A 19,336-nucleotide genomic window follows, 5' to 3' on the forward strand; every position below is an offset into this window, starting at 1 on the left:
TTTTAGTTGATGTTTTGAGAGAATCGTAAGAAACTGCTTCATAGAAATAAAGATAACACACACACACACACACACACACACACACACACGAATTGAGAGGATTGAAAAGTCTGTTTTGCCAGGCACATCCTGTGTTAGGGCTCTTCTGCTCTTTGGGCTTCGATTTTCTGGAGGTGGGGTTTGTTTCTAAGAGTGCTTCGAGTCTGGATAATGCTGTATAATAAGGAAGGAGGTCCAGCAGGGCGTCCCCAGGGAAGAACCAGGACCGGCAGGACCATCTCATTGGGTCAGCACCCGTAGAACTCGTGGTTTCCTGAGTAGGTCCGGGTCACAGGCAGGATGGCCTCACCAAGGCTGTCGGGATGCCATCGTCTCCATGACAACAGTGGAGACGCGGCTAGCAAGTGGTGTCATCCTCCGAAACCAAAAGCCCCCGCCCCCACACCGCCCGGGCCTCTGGCCGCAGGCAGTGGAATTCTTCTGGGAAGGCGGCTGACGTCGCTGGCGGCCACTGCCCCAGCCCTGGCAGTGCTGATGCAAGCACAGCCCCGCGCCTGCAGGCACGCAGCCCCCTGGGAGAGCTGGCACAGCGCTCCGTCTTGTTCCCTTCCGGCCACCGCGCCCGGTTTTCCCAGTGAGGAGTCAACAGCTCCTGGGTGGTTCCTCACCGAAAGGCCCAGAAGGGGAAAAAAATGTGTCTGCCTCCACCACTTCTTCCCTTCGGCTCTTCCCAGACCTCCTGGGGGAATCAGAGCATCCCAACCTGACCACGTGTGGGTCAATGTGAAGGGCTCTTAGGCTCCCAGCCGCTACCCGGAGATGGCCCAGGTTGCCTGAGATAGCCGGTGCCAACTGGTGCCAAGGAAACCGCCCTGATCACGAGGCGATCTTATGTCTGGGTGGGGAGGCGGCGAAGGGCCGGTGGAGTGTAAGGTGTCCAGCCAGGGCTGGTCTCCATCGCCCTCTGCTGGGCAAACGACGCAGTTACTCCACAGTTCCGGGTGGGACCTCCCACACACTTGGGGTGGGGGTGGGGAGCTGCGACGGGGCTGGAATTTTAGAGATCGCGCTCCTCGTAAAACAGACCGGGAAACTGAGGCTCAGAGAGGGCAAGGGAACTATCCATCGTCCCGCAGCCACTCCAGGACCAAGGTGGGACCCGCAGTCACATTGACACCCTTGCTGCACAGCCTTTATGTTGTTTAAAATGAAAAGTCTTCCCACAGAGGACCCATCACTGAGAACTTGCTTTATATGCTGCTGAGCTGTGAGGCCTTTCTCCATCACCGCCTCACGTCACCGATTCCAGTGGTCTGGGGACTTCTACCCTTTCAGGGTTATGCAAAGCCAAAACTGTTTTCATAACAATATTCGGACAATATTTGCCATTTTCACTGTTTCACTCCCAAGGGTGCAGTAGAGTGTTTCAAACACTACACCACACGTGATGCTGCAAGAGAGCAGATAGGAGGACCCAGCTGTCTTCTATTAAGGGAGACATCCAAAGAGATTTGCAAAGACATAAAAACACTGCCCCTCTTCTCATTAATTCTATTGGTTTTAGAAGATAGAGCTGCTTTCATAAAATATATGTTAATATGTAATGCTTACTATTTTTCAACACATCAACAATACTTTTAAAAAGTATTTGTTTTAATTTCTAAAATGGCAAGTACCCACAGATATATAGCTTACGTTTAAAAAGCTCATCAGGGTGGGGGCGCCTGGGTGGCTCAGTCGATTGAAGCAGCTGACTCTTGATTTCAGCTCGGGTGGTGATCTCCTGGTTTGTGAATTCAACCCTCTACACTTTGATAGTGTGGAACCTGCTTGGGATTCTCTCTCTCTCTCTCTCTCTCTCTCTCTCTCTCTCTCCCCCGCTCTCTCTCTCCCTCTCGCTCTCCCTGTGCCTCCCACGGCGCACGTTCTCTCTCTCTCAAAATAAATAAACTTAAAAAAAAGAAAAAGTTCATTAGGGTCCTCAACAATCTTTAAGAGTATAAATGGCTCCTGAGACCAAAAAAGTTTGAGAACAGCTGCTGTATGTAAAGCAGCCTCTCCCTAGCTGCTGTGGTATCACCCTCTCTTTTATTTACTTCACTGTCCTCTTCACTAAAGAAATTTATTTATTTAAGAATCAACTGGGGATTTTGTTAAAATTCAGATCTGGATTCAGTAGTTCTGGGGTGGAGCCGAGAGTCTGAGTTTCCAGCAAGTTCCCAAGTGCTGCCCATGCGGCTGGCCCAGGGATCTGCACTTTGGGAACTGCTGCTTTAGGGTTTGTCCTGCCCTTTCAGAGCGTGTTTGTGGGGCACTCCTCAGGTGAAAACAAATCAGATGGATAGTCGATGTCAGCAGTGAGAGAGAAAGTTTACACAGGACCAACTTATCTCTGCTGCAGGCTAAGGCAGGTTGGAAGAAATTGAGGGTCAGCTAACTTGTAAATTGGGAGAGGTAGCAAAATCAGAGTCAGGCCTAAGAGGGATGGAAGCTGCCTTGGAAAACATGCATTGAGCTTTGAACAGTGAAGAACAATTCAGTTAATGTGCATTGAATCAAACATGCTAGGGGCTGCATTGTTGCAGGCTACTGACAAGACAGAAATGATGCTTCTTCAGTTACAATTCTGGAATCAGCTAGAATCATCCCCAAATCTGAAAGCACATGGTAGACAGTTGAATAATGGGAATTTTAGTTGTCATGAAAAAAACCTTTACTGTGAGAGGGGGAAAGATTCTAAATATGCTGTATAACATTTTTGCATTGGGGTGGAAAATATATTTAAAACCAAACTGCATGTAACTGTTTCTGCTATCTAATTTGGGGTGGTAGTATAATTTACATCAGTGGAAAAATGAATATCTCTATACTGGGTCTTTCCACTTACAGAAGGGAAGGAAGAAGACTGACGTAAAACCTCTGCCAGTTGGGTTATATTACCAGAGAAGGGATTACAACTCAAACGCTTCCAGAGGCCAGACTTTTGATTCACACAAACCCAGGAGCCAGGTGGATTCTGGTGAAGTGTGGAGGTCTTTCCTGGCCAGGGGGGCAGCCATCACTCCACTTCAGCTTATTGCTGCCATGTTGGAGTGGGGCCCCCGTGTTGTCGTAGCTTCCCATTTTTTTGAAAAAAAAAAAAAAAAAAAAAAAAAAAAGCCTGAAACCAGGGTTTTATGTGAAATGTATCCATTTTTTTTAATAACAGGAAAAAAATTAAGTTGGATACCCCACTGAACAGGCTTTTGTGTTCAGCCAAACAAGGCAAATCTTCCAAACTCTGAGATAAATGAGGTGGGAGCCAGCTTAGGTGGGCCTTTTTTTTTTTTTTTTTTTTTGGCTGAGCCCTGAGCTTCACGGTAGATGATATCTGAGGAGGGTGTGTGTGTGTGTGTGTGTGAACGTGAAGTGTCTTGCCTAATCAAATGGGGATATTTCGGTATTTTTGTTGGAAAGGAACAGCCCAGAGGGAGGGCAGTCTTGGGGAACGGAGAAGCCGCACGTGTGAGGGAGCAAGGGGGAGAAATGGTGTACAGGCCAGGGGGTAGGGATGTTAGGTGAGGGAGTTTGGGAAGAGTTTAGCGTAAGGACTGAGGAAGGGAGGCGATGTTCCACCTGCTGTTGGAGCTGAGCGGACAGAAGTTATCAGCTGCTTGAGGTGAGATGCAACTGAGATAAAATGGTAGGAACAGGATTCAGCCTGGTGGCTGAGAGAACACAGAGTCCCAGGAACTTCCAGACAAACTTGAGCTTGCCTCAGGAGGGAGGTAGATAGGGGCCTTCAGTCACTTTTATGTCCAAGGAGCAGACAAGACCCCAGCAGCTAGCCCCTGTAGGATGCTAAACTGTTACAGTATTGGCCCTTGGTGCCTCTGTTTGCCTTATCTGTAATTTTGGTAAAGCTATTTAGCGATTCTGGGCCTCAGCTTCCCATTATTTTGCTTTTAATTTTTTTTTTTTTTGAGAGAGAAAGAGAGCATGAGAAGGGGAGAGGGGAAGGAGAGAGAGAGAGAGAGAGAGAGAGAGAGAGAGAGAGAATCTCCAGCCCGACACAGGGCACAGTCCCAAGACCCTGGGATCATGACCTGAGCCTAAAGAGTTGGATGCTCAAGTGACTGAGCCACACAGGCATCCCTTAGCTTCCCTTTCAAATGGATTGGAAATGGGGTGCCTGGATAGCTTAGTCAGTTAAGCGTCTGACTTCGGCTCAGGTCATGATCTCCCGGTCCGTGAATTCGAGCCCCGTATCGGGCTCTGTGCTGACAGCTCAGAGCCTGGAGCCTGCCTTGGATTCTGTGTCTCCCTCTCTCTCTCCCCCACCCCTGCTCGCACTCTCTGTCTCTCAAAAGTGAATAAACGTTTTAAAAAAATAATAAAATGGGTAATAACAACTGTGTCACCTCCCTGCAAGGTTCCTGTAGGGGCAGCTGAGGTAGCATACAAGAAATGCTCCGTAAAAGAAGAGAGTCAGAATGAGTGTGAGGTATTTGTTGACAGATGGTATTCAGCTGGTCTGAGCAGCAATGCTGGTGCAATAGTAACTGAGCACCGACTGTGTGCAGGTTTCACACTAAGCGGTTCCCATGCATTATCTGCTTGAAACTTCATAACAATGGCAGAATATCTCTATCCCTGTTATGTGTGGAAATAAACAGAGGTTCAGAGAGATAAACTAACTTGCCCAAGGTTACTTAGCTGGCAACCGGTAGAACTAGGCCTGAATGACTCTTAATGTTATATTCTTAACTGCTCTGTGAGCATGTTATTTTGATAATCACTGCTAACATTATGCTGGCCTGCGGATTGGAGAATATCAATCACATGTGCTTTGACAAACTGTTAGGTTAGTATATAGAAATGGTTCTTATTCACTAGGATTTTAAAGTACTGTTTTGGTCATTCATTTAAGCACATATCTGGCGAATACCTACTGTGTGCCAGGCTTGGTGCTACTTATTAAGAATACCTCCACAAACCAAAGACAGTCTCTTGCCTTCACAGAACTTGCAAGGTAACTTCAGAGAAAAGGCTTAAACCATTATAACACCAGGTGCAAAAAGGAAGTGATTTGGTCTGAGGGAGGTGAGGACATCTTAGCTGAGGCCTAAAAAGTCAAGAGGAGTTAACCAAGGAAAGGCAAGGAGTTGAGACAGTGTCCCAGGCAGAGGGCATAAAAACAAGTGAGAAAGCCAGGAGGTGAGAGAATGCTTGGGAGATGCAGGGCAGGAAGGTGGGTGGTGAGAAATGATGCTGGGGAGAGGGTCAGGGACCAGATGACACAGGGCCTTGTGAGTCATGGGAAGTCATATATTAACATATCTATATACATATGCATTGTATATGTTTTCATTTTCCCCTTAAAAATCAAACCAGAATCTGGGGCGCCTGGGTGGTTCAGTCGGGTGAGCGTCTGACTTCGGCTCAGGTCATGATCTCACAATTTGTGAGTTCAAGCCCCACATCGGGCCCTGTGCTGACAGCTCAGAGCCTGGAGCCTGCTTCGGATTCTGTGTCTCCCTCCCTCTGCCCCTTCCCCACTCATGCTTTCTCTCTCTGTCTCCCAAAAATGAATAAATGTTAAAAAACTTTTTAAAAAGTCAAACCAGTATCATGCCTAATTGAGTTTTTAAAGCGTTATCAAGATATAATTGCCATACAATAAACTACATGCATTTAAACTGTACACGTTGATGGATTTGACATTTCTTTCTGTTTTTTTAAGCTTTTATTTTAAAGTTATCTCTACATCCAATGTGGGATTCGAGCTCACTACCTGATATCAAGAGTCGTGTGCTCCACCAACTGAGCCAGCCAGGCGCCCCATAGTTTTGACATTTCTATATAGCTGGAAAACCATCACCACAATCCAGAGAGTCAAGAGAATGGATCCCATCACTCTCCAAGGTTACTTATGTCTTGACAATGTCTCCCTCCTGTCCCTTCCAGCCACTGGCGACTGCTGATTTGCTTTCTGTTACTCTCTATCAGTCTGTGTTTTCTAGAATTCTATCAATTGAATGTATCAAGTCAATTTAATCATAAAGTGTGTACATTTTCATCTAGCTTCCTTTACCCAGCATAATTATCGTGACATTCATCCCTGCTGTGGCATGTAAAATGCTTTGTTCCTTTCATTGCTGAATAAAGTTCTATACTGTTTTGAAACCTTTTATTCCCCACATACTATAGAGAGATAGCTGTCTTTAGATCAAAATCAGAATTCGAATATCAGCCATGCCATTAACAAATGGACAACCTGGGGCAAGAAACCTCAGTGTATTACCTACTCTTCCCCAGACCTCAATGTCTATGTCTGTCAAAAGGGGATCATAGCAGTATCTGCTTGGTAAGCACGTTGTGAGTGTTCAAGGAGAGGATGTGTGTGCCTATGCCCAGCAATTGCTCAAGAAAAGTCATTAAGAGTAGTATTGCTACAATTACTCTTAGGGTTCACACCTGGCACTTCAATTTTTTTTTTATTTTGGGGGGTTTTTTTGTTTTTAAATTTGAGTTTCAATTTTTTTAAGCTTCCTTAAGTAATCTCTACACCCAGTGTGGGGCTTGAATTCACGACCCCAAGATCAAGAGTCGTGTGTTCTACCAACTGAGCCAGTCAGGTGCCCCAAGACGTGTTTTAAAAGAGCACCAGACACAACCAGGGAAGGCTGATGCGACCCTGAAGCCAGGAAGCAGGAAGCAGAGACCGGGTTCCTTACTGGTGAAACCAGGGGCTCCTAGGTGGAGAAAGCCAGTTCTCTGCTCCCCAGATTCTCTTCCTTGAGCATGGTGGTACTAAAGTGGGGTTCATGGTAGGAAAGACCTTAAAGATTCTCTATGGGCAAGACAAAAGGGAAGCTGGGTTAACTGGGATCAGTTTGGTCATGTAGACAGTCACGCCTTGTCATTCCAACCCCAAAACCCCACACCTTCTTTGATGACTTGCTCAAATAACAGATTAAATCATCTCTAACATGCAATGACTATCTTATGTTTAAATACAAGTGTCTCCAAAATACAAATACTATATGATTTCATTCATGTGTGGAATCTAAACGACAAAATGAATGCCCAAACAAAACAGAAACAGACTCATAGATACAGAAAACAAACTGTTGGTTACCAGAGAGGGGGTTTGGGAGAGTGTTAAAATAGGTGAAGGGGATTAGGAGATACAAACTTCTAGTTATAAAAATAAATAAGTCACGGGATGTAACGTGCAGCATGGGGAATATAGTCAATAATTTAGAAATAACTTTGTATGGTGATAGGTGGTAACTAGACTTACCATGGGGATTATTTCATTATGAATAAAAATATCAAATCATTATGATGCACACCCAAAACGAATAGGCTATTGTATGTCAGTTACACTTCAGTTAAAAACATAATTTAGGTGCACCTGGTTGGCTCAGTCGTTTAAGTGTCCGACTTCGGTTCAGGTCATGATCTCATGGTTCGTAGGTTCGAGGCCCGCGTCAGGCTCTGTGCTGACAGCTCAGAGCCTGGAGCCTCCTTCAGATTCTGTGTCTCTCTCTCTCTCTGTGCCCTTCCTCTGCTGGTACTCTGTCTCTATCTCTCTCTCTCAAAAATACACATTAAAAAAACCCATAAATTAAAAAAGATAATTTTCTCCAAGGTTTACCTGCAAAGGAGGTGTCTGCCTTGTGTCCCAACCACAGTGATATAAAGCCTGCAAAATTTATCTGCACTATGCTATCCTTTCAGTGCTCCATTTTATCATCTTCCAGGACTGGATGGTCAATAGCATAGAGAGCCATGTCTTCTAATAGAAATACTCCTGGGGCGCCTGGGTGGCTAAGTTGGTTAAGCATCTGACTTTGGCCCAGGGCATGATCTTGCAGTTTGTGAGTTCGAGCCCCGCGTCAGGCTCTGTGCTGACAGCTTGGAGCTTGGAGCCTACTTCGGATTCTGTGTCTCCCTCTCTCTCTGCATCTCCCCAGTTCATGCTCGCACTCTGTCTCTGTCAAAAATAAATCAACTTAAAAAAAAAGAAAAAAAAGAAAAAAAGAAAAATACTCCTAAAATCCCCAGCTTTGGAGTCAGGTGAGACCTGAATTCAAATCCTAGTCCTACCAAATATTAGCTCTTGAACTTGAGCAAGGTACTTTAATTCCTCTAGGCCTTGTCTTTTAACATTAAAATAATCCCTAAATTCATGGATGTGTTGTGAGGGTTGAAGGAGAAAGAGGAGGTGTGCACAGCCCTGTGCACAGTGCCCAACACAGGGAGAATGCCACACAGGAGAAGTAATGGGGGTACCATAAACGTGTGTGTGTGTGTGTGTGTGTGTCTGTGTTTCAATAAACACTTTCTCTAAACCTTCTGTCTCTCTGTCCCTCCTTAAATCACACCTTGTACAGCAGTCTGCCTATTTTAGGCATCTCACCAGCTGGACATGAGGTCCCACGAGGAATAGTCAGAAGGAACCAAGGATGCATAAGCCAGGAACTAAGTGGGACATAAAAATTGTCTTCAGGAAGAACTGCCATAGGATAGGTGTGTTTAATTAGCCCTGTTTCACCCCAGAGGACTCAGGGCCCTGGGTGAGTAACACCAGGAGGCAGATGAGGCACCATGTTGCTATCAGAGAAGTCTGCAAAAGGAAATGGATTGCCTTGAGGCTTCCTCAGCTGCCTGCTGTGGACGTGTTCAGTTGAGGCTTGAGTACCAGGTGTCAAAGATGCGGTCAAGGTGATCCCTGATGTCGCAAGTTGGGCCAGCTGATTAGCTTTCAGATGGATACAGGCGAGGTGGACAGAATCAGGAGATGATAGACAGGGCTAAGGGTACCCTGCACCCTCTCGCAGCTACAAAGCACTTCCTCTTTTATTTGTTTTATATTTTTGGGTTCCTAAAGATTGACAAGAAGATTTTGCTGCTGAAAACCAGAGTTGTGTGTTGTTGTTTTTTCTTTTTTTTTTTTTTTTGAAGCGTCTGTCCTGGATGACCTTTTGAGGTCTCTTTGAACATTGGGGCTTTAAGTCGATGGTTCAGAATTGCCTGTGACCCTGACTGATAGACAGTTTGTCAGAACTCTTTTGGTTGAAAGTGTCAAAGCTCCTCTCAATTTGGTTTAAAGCAAGATGGGGATTCGGTGACTTGAGAAACTTGCAGGGTGGTTGAGGTAGTTCACAGAACTGATAAAAATAAAATTAAAAAAAAAAACCATGCACACACACAGCTGTGACAACCATGACCTCAGGGGCTAGACCCAGCAACTCAGTGCTGCCCAAACTCCCTCTCTGTTCATCTGACTCTCGGATCTGCTTTTCTAATTTCTCTCTGTGTGTTGGCCTCTGGTTAACATGGTTGCCAGAAGCCTCAACTGTGAGAAAGAGAGAACTTTGTGCTCACGGCATCTGTATATGGACCCTGGCCAGGCCATGATTATCACTGATCCTCTTTGAATCAATAACCCAGTCCATAATGGGGATGAAGCACTATGATTGGCCAGGCCTGGATTATTCCCTGCAACCAGAGCAGGAATGAGCCTTCCCGGACTAAAGAAGGCTTGCTGGGAAAACAAAACGCAGTGGTGACTTTCATCTTGGAAGACCTTAAGAAAACGTGTGTAGAAAACTTCAGGAAAAATTGTTGGCTCCCTTCAGAGAAGGGAGTTCCAGTTTTTTTAAAATTAGTTTGTGGGGCGCCTGGGTGGCGCAGTCAGTTAAGCGTCCGACTTCAGCCAGGTCACGATCTCGCGGTCCGTGAGTTGGAGCCCCGCGTCGGGCTCTGGGCTGATGGCTCAGAGCCTAGAGCCTGTTTCCGATTCTGTGTCTCCCTCTCTCTCTGCCCCTCCCCCGTTCATGCTCTGTCTCTCTCTGTCCCAAAAATAAATAAACGTTGAAAAAAAAATTAAAAAAAAATAAAATTAGTTTATTTATTTTGAGAGGGAGGGAAAGAGAGACAGAGAGAGAGAGAGAAAGTGCGTGTGCGTGTGCGAGTGGGGGAGGAGCAGAGACAGAGGAGAGAGAGAATCCCAGCAGGATCCATACTGTTAGCGCAAAGCCCAATGTGGGGGGCTCAAACTCACGAACTGTGAGATCATGACCTGGTCTGAAATCAAGAGTCAGATGCTTAACCAACTGAACCACCCAGGAGCCCAGGAGTTCCAATTAGAAGAGTTTCTATTTACTGAGTATGGATTTTAGGTCAAACACATTATACGCATTACCATTTTCAATTTACATAACAGTGATTTGAACTGGATTTTTATTTTCATTTTCCAGATGAGAAACTGAGGCCCAAAGTGTTCATTAACTTGCTCAGGGACACACAGCTCGAAGTAAGAGAGCCGGGGTGTAGCTCAGGCCATCTGTGTGGGCCTGAATTTTGAGCTCTCCTTCGCTCTGACGATGCAGAAGATGCAGACGTTCGTAACGTGTTTGGACATAAATGGAACAAGGTTCCTCGAACACAAATCCATCTGGGCTGGTGAGAAAGAATACCGCACAGGGAGAGGAGAGACTTGAATTCAGGGCCCAGCTCTGCCTCCGCTGCTGATTAGCTGTAGGTCAAAAGGAAGTCTTTTAAAAATGCAGCTCTCCCCGTGTCATTCCGCTGTTTGGAATGCTGCTGTACCCTCGGGACAACGGCCACATGTTTCACTAAGCCAGCGAGTCCCGGCACGTCTGCCTTCCTCCGCAGCGGCTCTGTGCCCCTGTCCCTTCATGACTCGGACGGTCTGTTACAGGTTTTGGGCCTTCTTGCAAACACAGACCCTTGTATCCGGAATATCTTTTCCCTTCCCCCATTCTGAGCCAGCGCCTACTTTTTTTCCTTCTGGTTGCAGCAGCTTTTATGCATCACCTTTTAGGTGAAGGCTCCTCCTGATCACCAATAGATGGCCCCGCTCTGGCCAACACCCTCAGATCACACTCATGTCTTCAGAGCACCTCTCTCAACGAAAGTGAATGATGCTATTTTGGTGGCCACTGGCCTGCAAACTCCAGGAGGGGCAGAGGGGGTTGCCGCCTCCCTCATCTGTACCCGCAAACCTAGCACGGTGCTCGGTGCACAGTGAGAGCCCAGGAAGCGGTTATCGAAGGGCTCCCTGAAAGTCTGAGCACCCACCTGGGCCTCCTCTACCCCATCGTGAATGTCAGCTTGTGTACGTGTCAAATTTTCTGACTTTAAGAGCACCTGGGTAAAGAGGGAGCTAGCGTCAGTGGGTGGAATTCGGTTAAATCTCAGAGGGTGTTGCGTTTTATTTGAAGCCTGTAAAAGAAAAGGCTAGCGGGGGCCATCTGGTCTGGTAACAGGTGGACTCGAAAATGAAGAGGAGAAGTTCACTGAAAAAGCAGCCCTGCCTGTAAAAAACTCACACTCCTTCCCAGAAGAAGGCTGTCACTTGGTTCCTCTCTCTGGCTCTGACATATGTTTCAATCCCTCGCTCCTAAATATGGTTGATACCCGGGGTTTGCTGCCATGTGAGGAGAGCCTCTGGGAGGACTGAAAACAGCTTCTCCAGGAGCAATTATCAGAAGGAAGAACGCAGTGCTGCCTTTGGGCCCCGGAGCCTTTGTACCGTGTGTCCTCGGCTCCAATCTGGACACTGGAGGCTCAGAACAAGATGGTGGCTCCAGGTGTGCTGCAGAGGGACAGGGTCTTCTGGGGCTTTGGCTGTAACAAAGAGCCTAGGTCTGCCGTATGTGAGCACTTGGCTTGGCTTGCTTGCTGGTCAGACTCTGGAGCCAGGCCGTATTCAATCCTGGCTTTGCCCCTCCGTAGCTATGTGATCTTGTGCACGTTGCTGAACCTCTTTGGCCTTCAGGGGCTTCAGTTACTGCATCTATAAAATGGGGGTGGTAACAGTATCTCCTTAGCATCGTAGTGAGGATTGGATGAGCTAATTTGTGTAGAGGTCTTATGGTTCCTGGCCCATATGAAACATCATACAAAGGTTTCTAGCATTACATTTTCAAAAATCTTCTCAATGCCTACTCTGGCATCAGGCAACTGGAGTAGTATTTCTCAAAGAGTGGTCTGTGGGCCGCCTGCAACAGAATCACTTGGGCCAGAGGTGATATTCAAACTATGTAACAGCAGAAAAGGCAAGGACCTCCACTAATCAGAACTGACAGCCTTTACGAACAGAGGGACCCATACTATGCCAGGCTTTAACCCTGTAGTCTCTCAGCCATGGCAGATCTGGGAAAAACCAGGGTTAACTAGAGTGGCAGGAGACACTCTGATGTGATAAACAAGCGTCCTGTTTTCCCCAGGGTGTTCATTGCTGAAACTGGAACATTCCCAGGCAAACCTAGGACAGTTGGTCACCTACACTCAGGAGCCATGTATGTTTAGCAACTGGTTTGGAAATAATGTCAATATTTTAACAACCAGTGGGGCCATGCCAGTCTACTGGCTGAATGTCAGCTCTGCCTGGGACCTAATGTAAATATAGATTCCTGAGCTCTTTCCCAGATAGCTTGAATCAGAATCTCCAAAGCTAGGCAATCTGCACTTTCAATGTGCACTCCAGGTGATTCTGATGCTTACTCAAATTTCATTTGATTCATTAGATCATCAGTTTCTGGAAGGCAGGGACTGCGTGTATCTTGCTCTACGTCCAGGGCCAGCATATAGCGGGTGCTCAGTAAATATTTGTTCGAAGAATGGATGGATATAAGTCATAGTGATGCAGGAGGCTTCGCGTATGATAATTAAGGGTATGGGCTTTGTGCTTGGACCGTACTCAAATCCTAGTTCTTTTATTTATAGTAATCTTGATGAGTTAATTGCCTTCTGAGAGATTCAGTTTCCTTATCCAGAAAAGAAGACTATAAGAATACTACTTTAGATAGGCGTGTGTTAACTAAAACAGCACACATGAGGCAACTAGCCACCGTGCCTAGAACAGAGTAAAAGCCCAATAGAAAGCAGCTATTACCACTGCTGCGGTTGCTATTATTAATAATTCAGTTATAATAATTGTTGACCTAAGTGCCAAGCACACTGGTTGGCCTTGGGGTTTTGAAGATGAACAAGAAATGCCTTGCACTTTAGAAACACATCTGAGAATAATGGTAGTATACTGTGCTAGACACAGTAGCAGTGTGGCCCTTGTCTATTTATAATGTTGGTGTCCCAAGTGGCTGGCCCAGGTGATAAAGCACCAGGCCAGGGATCAGGAAATGGGATGGGTGACATTTAAGGATGGGGAATCGCTCGCAGAAGAAGAACAGAAGCACTTTGGTTAAAGATGCAGCCATGTGAAAGGTCACGCCTTATCAGGAGAAGGCCAGCAGTTCAGGGTGGTTAGAAGATAGATCTCACAGTGTAGGGAGAGGTGAGTGGCAGATTACGAAGTCCTGTGTGTTTCTGGTTGGCAAATGAGGCTCATGGAAATCACCAGGCCTCTCCTGGACTACGAGCACCACAGTTGTGGGAAAGTTAGAATGAGCCTGCAGTCCACATTAGCATTTGGTTTAGTGATTTGAAGTTCAGTGTTTCAAAATGCAGTGGTAGATTTATTGAGTGGAAACATCTTTAAGATATGCTTTTGAGCAAAGAAAGCAAGATATGAAAAAGTCTGGTGGTATTTTTTTTGTATTAAAATAGTAAGACTATTTCATTCAACTCCACACTACTGTTTACTAGCCGTGTGATCCTGTACAAGTGCCTTAACTTTGCGGTGTCTCGGTTTACCAAACTATAAAGTCGGGATAATGAAAGTCACTGCTCCATTGAATTATTGTGGGAATCAAGGAAATAGTGATCCACATAAGGCATTGAGCCTAATGCTTAGCATGGATGGGGCACTCGATAAATAATAGTTATTATTACCTGTGTGGAGAAAAAAGTCTGGGTCAGTATACATCAAAATAGTGGTAATAACTTCTGGATGATTGAATTTTACATAATTTAAGTTTACTTTCTTTGTGCCTGTATTTTCCAAATTGCCACTATAAACATAAATTACTTATGTAAAAAGAAGGAAAATGAACCCTGATTGTTTTCCTGCTCTTAGTGGTACCTGGCATATAGTAAGTACATAGTAAGTATTTTTAGAATAACTGAATGTACACTCATATTCCTAGCTTATACAATTTAGGAGACTTTAGTCACATCAAAATTCCTTTCTTTCTTTCTTTCTTTCTTTCTTTCTTTCTTTCTCTTTCTGTCTTTCCTTTTTGTGCCTTGTAACTGTTATTTATTTTTTTTCCACTTAAAAAAATCTAAATCCAAGTTAATTAACATATTTCTTTCTTTGTTTTAATGTTTATTTTTGAGAGAGCATGAGTGGGGGAGGGGCAGAGAGAGAAGGGGACAGAGGATCCCAAGCGGGCTCCACACTGTCAGCAGCGAGCCCTATGCAGGGCTCAAACTCATGAACCATAAGATCAAGACTTGAGCTGAAATCAGATGCTCACCCAGCTGAACTATCCAGATGCCCCAAAATAGATTTCTTTAATTTTCCAAGGATTACCACACTTAAACTTTTAAAAATGAATGGTTCTGTAAATCCTTTTGGTATTGTTTCATAAGTCACTTACAATCCATTAGAGATTAAATTTAAAAAAAAGGCTTTACATTGATAACAGTTGTGTTAGTGGGGGGGGGATAAGCAAAATAGGGTAACGAGATTAAGAAATACAAACTTCTAGTTATAAGATAAATAAGTCACAGGTATGAAAAGTACAGCATAGGGAATATAGTCAATAACACTGTAGTAATTTGCATGATGACAGATGATAAATACACTTCTTGTGGTGAGCATTTTGTAGTATATGCAATTGTCAAATCACTAAGTTGTACACCTGAAACTAATATAACATTATATGTCAACTATACTTCAATTAAAAATGTAAAAAATGAGGACTCTTTCAAACACAAGTTGCAGATATTCAGGTGAAACTGGTTTAAGCAAAAAAATAAAAAGGTTTATTTTTATGAACCTTATGAATACGCGTCTTTGGGTGTTTGGCTTTCAGACAATTTCATTATGCTTCTTTCTTTATGTAATAAATGAGATGGCTGCTGATGGCCCCAAGGTGGCGCTCCAAAAGACAGAGATCTCCAATGGCTCTTGTAAAAATCCCAGGGAGGCCTCTGCCTCGCCAAGCCTGGGTCATGTGGCCACCCAGAAGAGGAGGTTGGAGACAATGGACTGAGTGGTTTATCATGGAATGAGTTGGAGAGTAGAACGCAAAGGAAATACCACTGATCAGGGCAAAAAAAATAAGGTCACTATCCATGATTAACCAGGCCTCTTATTTCTAGAGGAAGTGCTCCGGTGTAAGGTTTTTTAACTTCACTAGGAGAATAATGCTATTTAAATGCAAGAAATTATGATTTTGCTGACCCATCTGGACCACTATCCAGGTTATAGTGTTCCTGGATTAGGAAGAGGAATGGTAGTAAAAATAACTGTTAAAATATTGCCTCCTGTGGTGTCTGGTTAAGTGTCCGACTCTTGGTTTCAGTTCAGGTCATGATCTCATGGTTCATGAGTTCAAGACCCGCATTGGGCTCTGTGCTGACAGTGTGGAGCCTGCTTGGGATTTTCTCTCGCCCTCTCTCTTCCTCTCCCCTGCTCCTTCTCTCTCTCTCTCAAATAAAATAAACTTAAATTAAAAAAAAAATATAGCCTCCTGATTACACATTAAACTATTGTGTCATACCAAAAATTTAGCTTTTAGTCCTTATTCTGCCACTTATAGGCACCTTCAGGCCTCAGTGGGCTCTTTAGTAAAATTAGAGAGTTGACTCTGATGATTTATTGCATTTTTTTTTTTTTTTTTTGCTTGAAGATGCTATGATCCTGGACATAACTACACCAAAACAAATTCTGCCTGAATTTTAAAGTAACTCATTTGCACCAGTCCATATTTTCCCAAATTATATTGACCTTCAACGAATAATTGCATGGAATGAATTATTATTATTTTTTTTGCATGGAATGAAATCTTAAGAAGCAAAGAACATTGTTTATTGATTATTCATTGTGCCAAACACAGTCCTAAACACTTTGCATATATGATTTCATTTGGCCTTCACAATTCTGAGAGGTAATACAGTAGGCAAAACAAAGAGCCCCAGCCATATCCACATCCCCTCCTTAGAACCTGGAATATGTTAAGTTACATGGCAAAGAGGTTTTAAGGTTGTAGGTGGAATTAAGGTTGCTAGTCAGTTGGCACTGACATGGGAGTTTACTCTGGGTTATCTCATTGTAGTTGCGAGGGTCCTTATATGTGAAAGACAGACACAGGGGAGACAGGGTCAGAGAAAGAGATGTCATGACAGAGGTATAGGTCGGGGAGATGCATTTGCTGGATGGCAAGGTGGGATGCCTGGGTGGCTCAGCCAAATGAGCATCTGATTATTGATTTCGGCTCAGGTCATGATCCCAGGATTGTGGGATGAAGCTATGTGTCAGGCTCTGTGCTGAGAGTGGAGCCTGCTTAAGATTCTCTCTCTCTCTCTCTCTCTCTCTCTCTCTCTCTCTCTCCCCCGCCCCACTCATGTGCACATGCTGTCTCTAAATAAATAAATAAGGAAAGGTGTCATGAACCAAGGAATGTGGATGGCCTCTGTAAGCAAGAGTACAGATTCTCCCTTAGAGCCACCAGAAGGCACACAGCCCTGCACATTCCTTGATTTTATCCCCATGAGAGTAGTTCTGGACTTCTGACCTCCATGGCTGTAAGGTAATAAATCTGTTGGTTAAGCCACTAATCTTGTAGTAATTTGTTGCCACAGCTTTAGGAAACTAATGCAGATAGGCGATATGAAAATAATATACTGAGGAGGACACAGTCAGAGGCAACTTGCCTAAAGTTACACAGCCACAAAAGGACTAAGTCAGAATTTGAGCTTGAGTGTATTTGGCTTTAAAGCCCATGCTCTTAACCACTGCACTGTATGTTTTGAGTGTATGATAGACTATTAGCTACATAGACCACAAAGAAGCACAGGAGCACAGTGCCTGAATTCAGGGACTTTATGAACCTGTAGAGAGTCAAACAACCCAACAGTATTAATAATTACCTTTCACTGGAATGACTGAGTGCCAGGCACCTTACATATATGATCTTTGCACTATTACTCTTATTGTGAAAAGGAAAGATGTTATCGTCTCTTAGGCACTGAATTGTGTCCCTCCTCCCAGCCTTGGATTCATATGGTGAAGTCCAATCCCTAGTAACTCAGGACGTGACTGTGTTTGGAGATAGAACCATTCAAGAACTGATTAAGATAAAATGAGGTCATATGAGTGGGCTGTAATCCAAAATGACTGATGTCCTTATAAGAAGAGGAGACTGGACACAGGTAAACACAGAGGGGAGACCATGTCACCCACAGAGAGAAGGTGGCCGACCACAAGCCAAGAACAGAGGCCTCAGAAGAAACCACTCCTGCTGGCACATTGATCTTGAACGTCTCGCCTTCATTGATCTTGAACTTCTTCTAGGACCCTGAGAAAATAAAAATTGTGTTATTTAAGCTGCTCAGTCTGTAACATTTTGTTATAGCAGCCCTAGCAAACTAATACATCATTTATTAGTGATCGACTTACTCTTAGCCAAACTTCATACATTGTAACTAGAAGAGTTTGCTTTGGGTTTGAGTGGCTAATTCTAAGCGAGGACAGAGGAATTTAGGGGTAATTTCTCTCCTCTAGTCAATCCATGTCCAACCACTTGAATAAACCCTGGGTCTCAACACTCTAGGAGCCCAATAGGACCTCCTCAAACCTTTCCTCTCCTTATCTCCATTACCCAAGCTCCCTGCGTCATTCAGTGTCATGGTCCCATGTTTCCACCCAGGGTCTAGCCTTTTCTTTCATTTACTCCCTAGTGTGGCTTCTCTGTCTAGTATTCCTGAGGGATGGAGCCCGATTCTTAAAGGCAACATGGCCAGGGGATAAGAATTTTGTACAATAGTCTGGTCTTAGAATGAATTATCTAGAAACGAATCAGACTTTTCACAGCACAAAGATTAACCTTCTGTTGGTGGATCTCTTTACCTCCTATCACCTTCGGTGCCAGAGTCTCTATTCTGTTATTTGAATGTATCAGTTTGTAGCAGTCAGGAAAGTCTAGACTGTGTTTCAGCAACAAGCACCCTCCAAACTTCATTGGCTTAACACCATCAAGTCTCTTTCTTGCTCATGCTACATGTGTAATGTTGGCTGCAGGAGTTTTTGCTTATCAGTCACTGGGGAACTCGGATTGGTAGAGCCTTCGTCTATATTTCGTTGATGGCCCAAGCATGTCAAGAGAGTGTGGAAAATCATACTGGCACATACTAGCCTTCAACTAGAAGTGACACACAGCACTTCCACTCATGTTTCATTGACCAAAGCAAGCCAAATATTTATACCTTATGTCAAAGGTATCATGTGCCTAGAGACAGAGAATGCAAATAATTGCAAACAGTCCTGATAACCACCATGGAGGACACCTTTGACCATTAGTAATGGTTCACAAATGGGTAAAACAATGAAGATATTTATTGTTTTATATAGCAAGGAGCCCAAATATCAGGGAGTTGCTGGCTTAATTCATTCACTGATCAAAAAAGTAAATGAATTTTGTTTTCTGCCCTGCCATTCTCAGTTTTTTGCCTGAACCTTGTAGGATGGCTCTCCTCATGGTCTGAAGATGGCTGCCTTCATTCAGACAGATGACAACACTCAGAGATAGAAAGGGAAAATGCCTGTCTCGTATCCCTTTTTTATTTTTTTTATTTAAAATTTTTTTTTAACATTTACTTATTTTTGAGACAGAGAGAGAACATGCACAGGGGAGGGTCAGAGAAAGAGGAAGACACAGAGTTTGAAACAGGCTCCAGGCTCTGAACTGTCAGAACAGAGCCCAACGCAGGCTCGAACCCACGGACCGCGAGATCATGACCTGAGCCGAAGTCGGACGCTCAACCGACTGAGCCACCCAGGCACCCTTGTATCCCTCTTTTAAAACAACAAAAACCTTCCCGGAGGCTCCTGGGCAGACTTTCCCGTTTCATTGGCCGAACTGTATCCTGCACTCTTTTCTAAACTACCTGCTGGACAGGAGATCAAGATTGCCAGGACTGGCTTAAACGAAGCAAGATTCATTCCCTAGGACTGCCGAAGGGACCAGTTCTTCCTGTCCCCCCAAATAAATAACATGGCCACTTAAAGGAGAGTGAACCAAATTGGGATCTTGTTTCTGAGATAGGAGTATGGAATCACAGCTGAGTAGAAAACTAACAGTGCCTGGTGGCCCAGGCTCCAGGAAGGGAGAGGTCAGTGGGAGGAGGTGAAAGGGATAACTGTTCTGAATCTTCACATTAAACTTATGAGGTAGGTTTTCCTGTCTTGTTT

At 44.5% G+C, this 19,336-nt stretch overlaps 1 pseudogene; it reads left to right on the forward strand.

The window, feature by feature from the left end:
* Positions 1-339: 339 nt before the first annotated feature.
* Positions 340-19,336, forward strand: part of LOC122488188 — a 38,483-nt pseudogene continuing 19,486 nt past the window's right edge.

Source organism: Prionailurus bengalensis, chromosome A2 (genome assembly GCF_016509475.1).
Source record: "Prionailurus bengalensis isolate Pbe53 chromosome A2, Fcat_Pben_1.1_paternal_pri, whole genome shotgun sequence".
Lineage (NCBI taxonomy): Eukaryota > Metazoa > Chordata > Mammalia > Carnivora > Felidae > Prionailurus > Prionailurus bengalensis.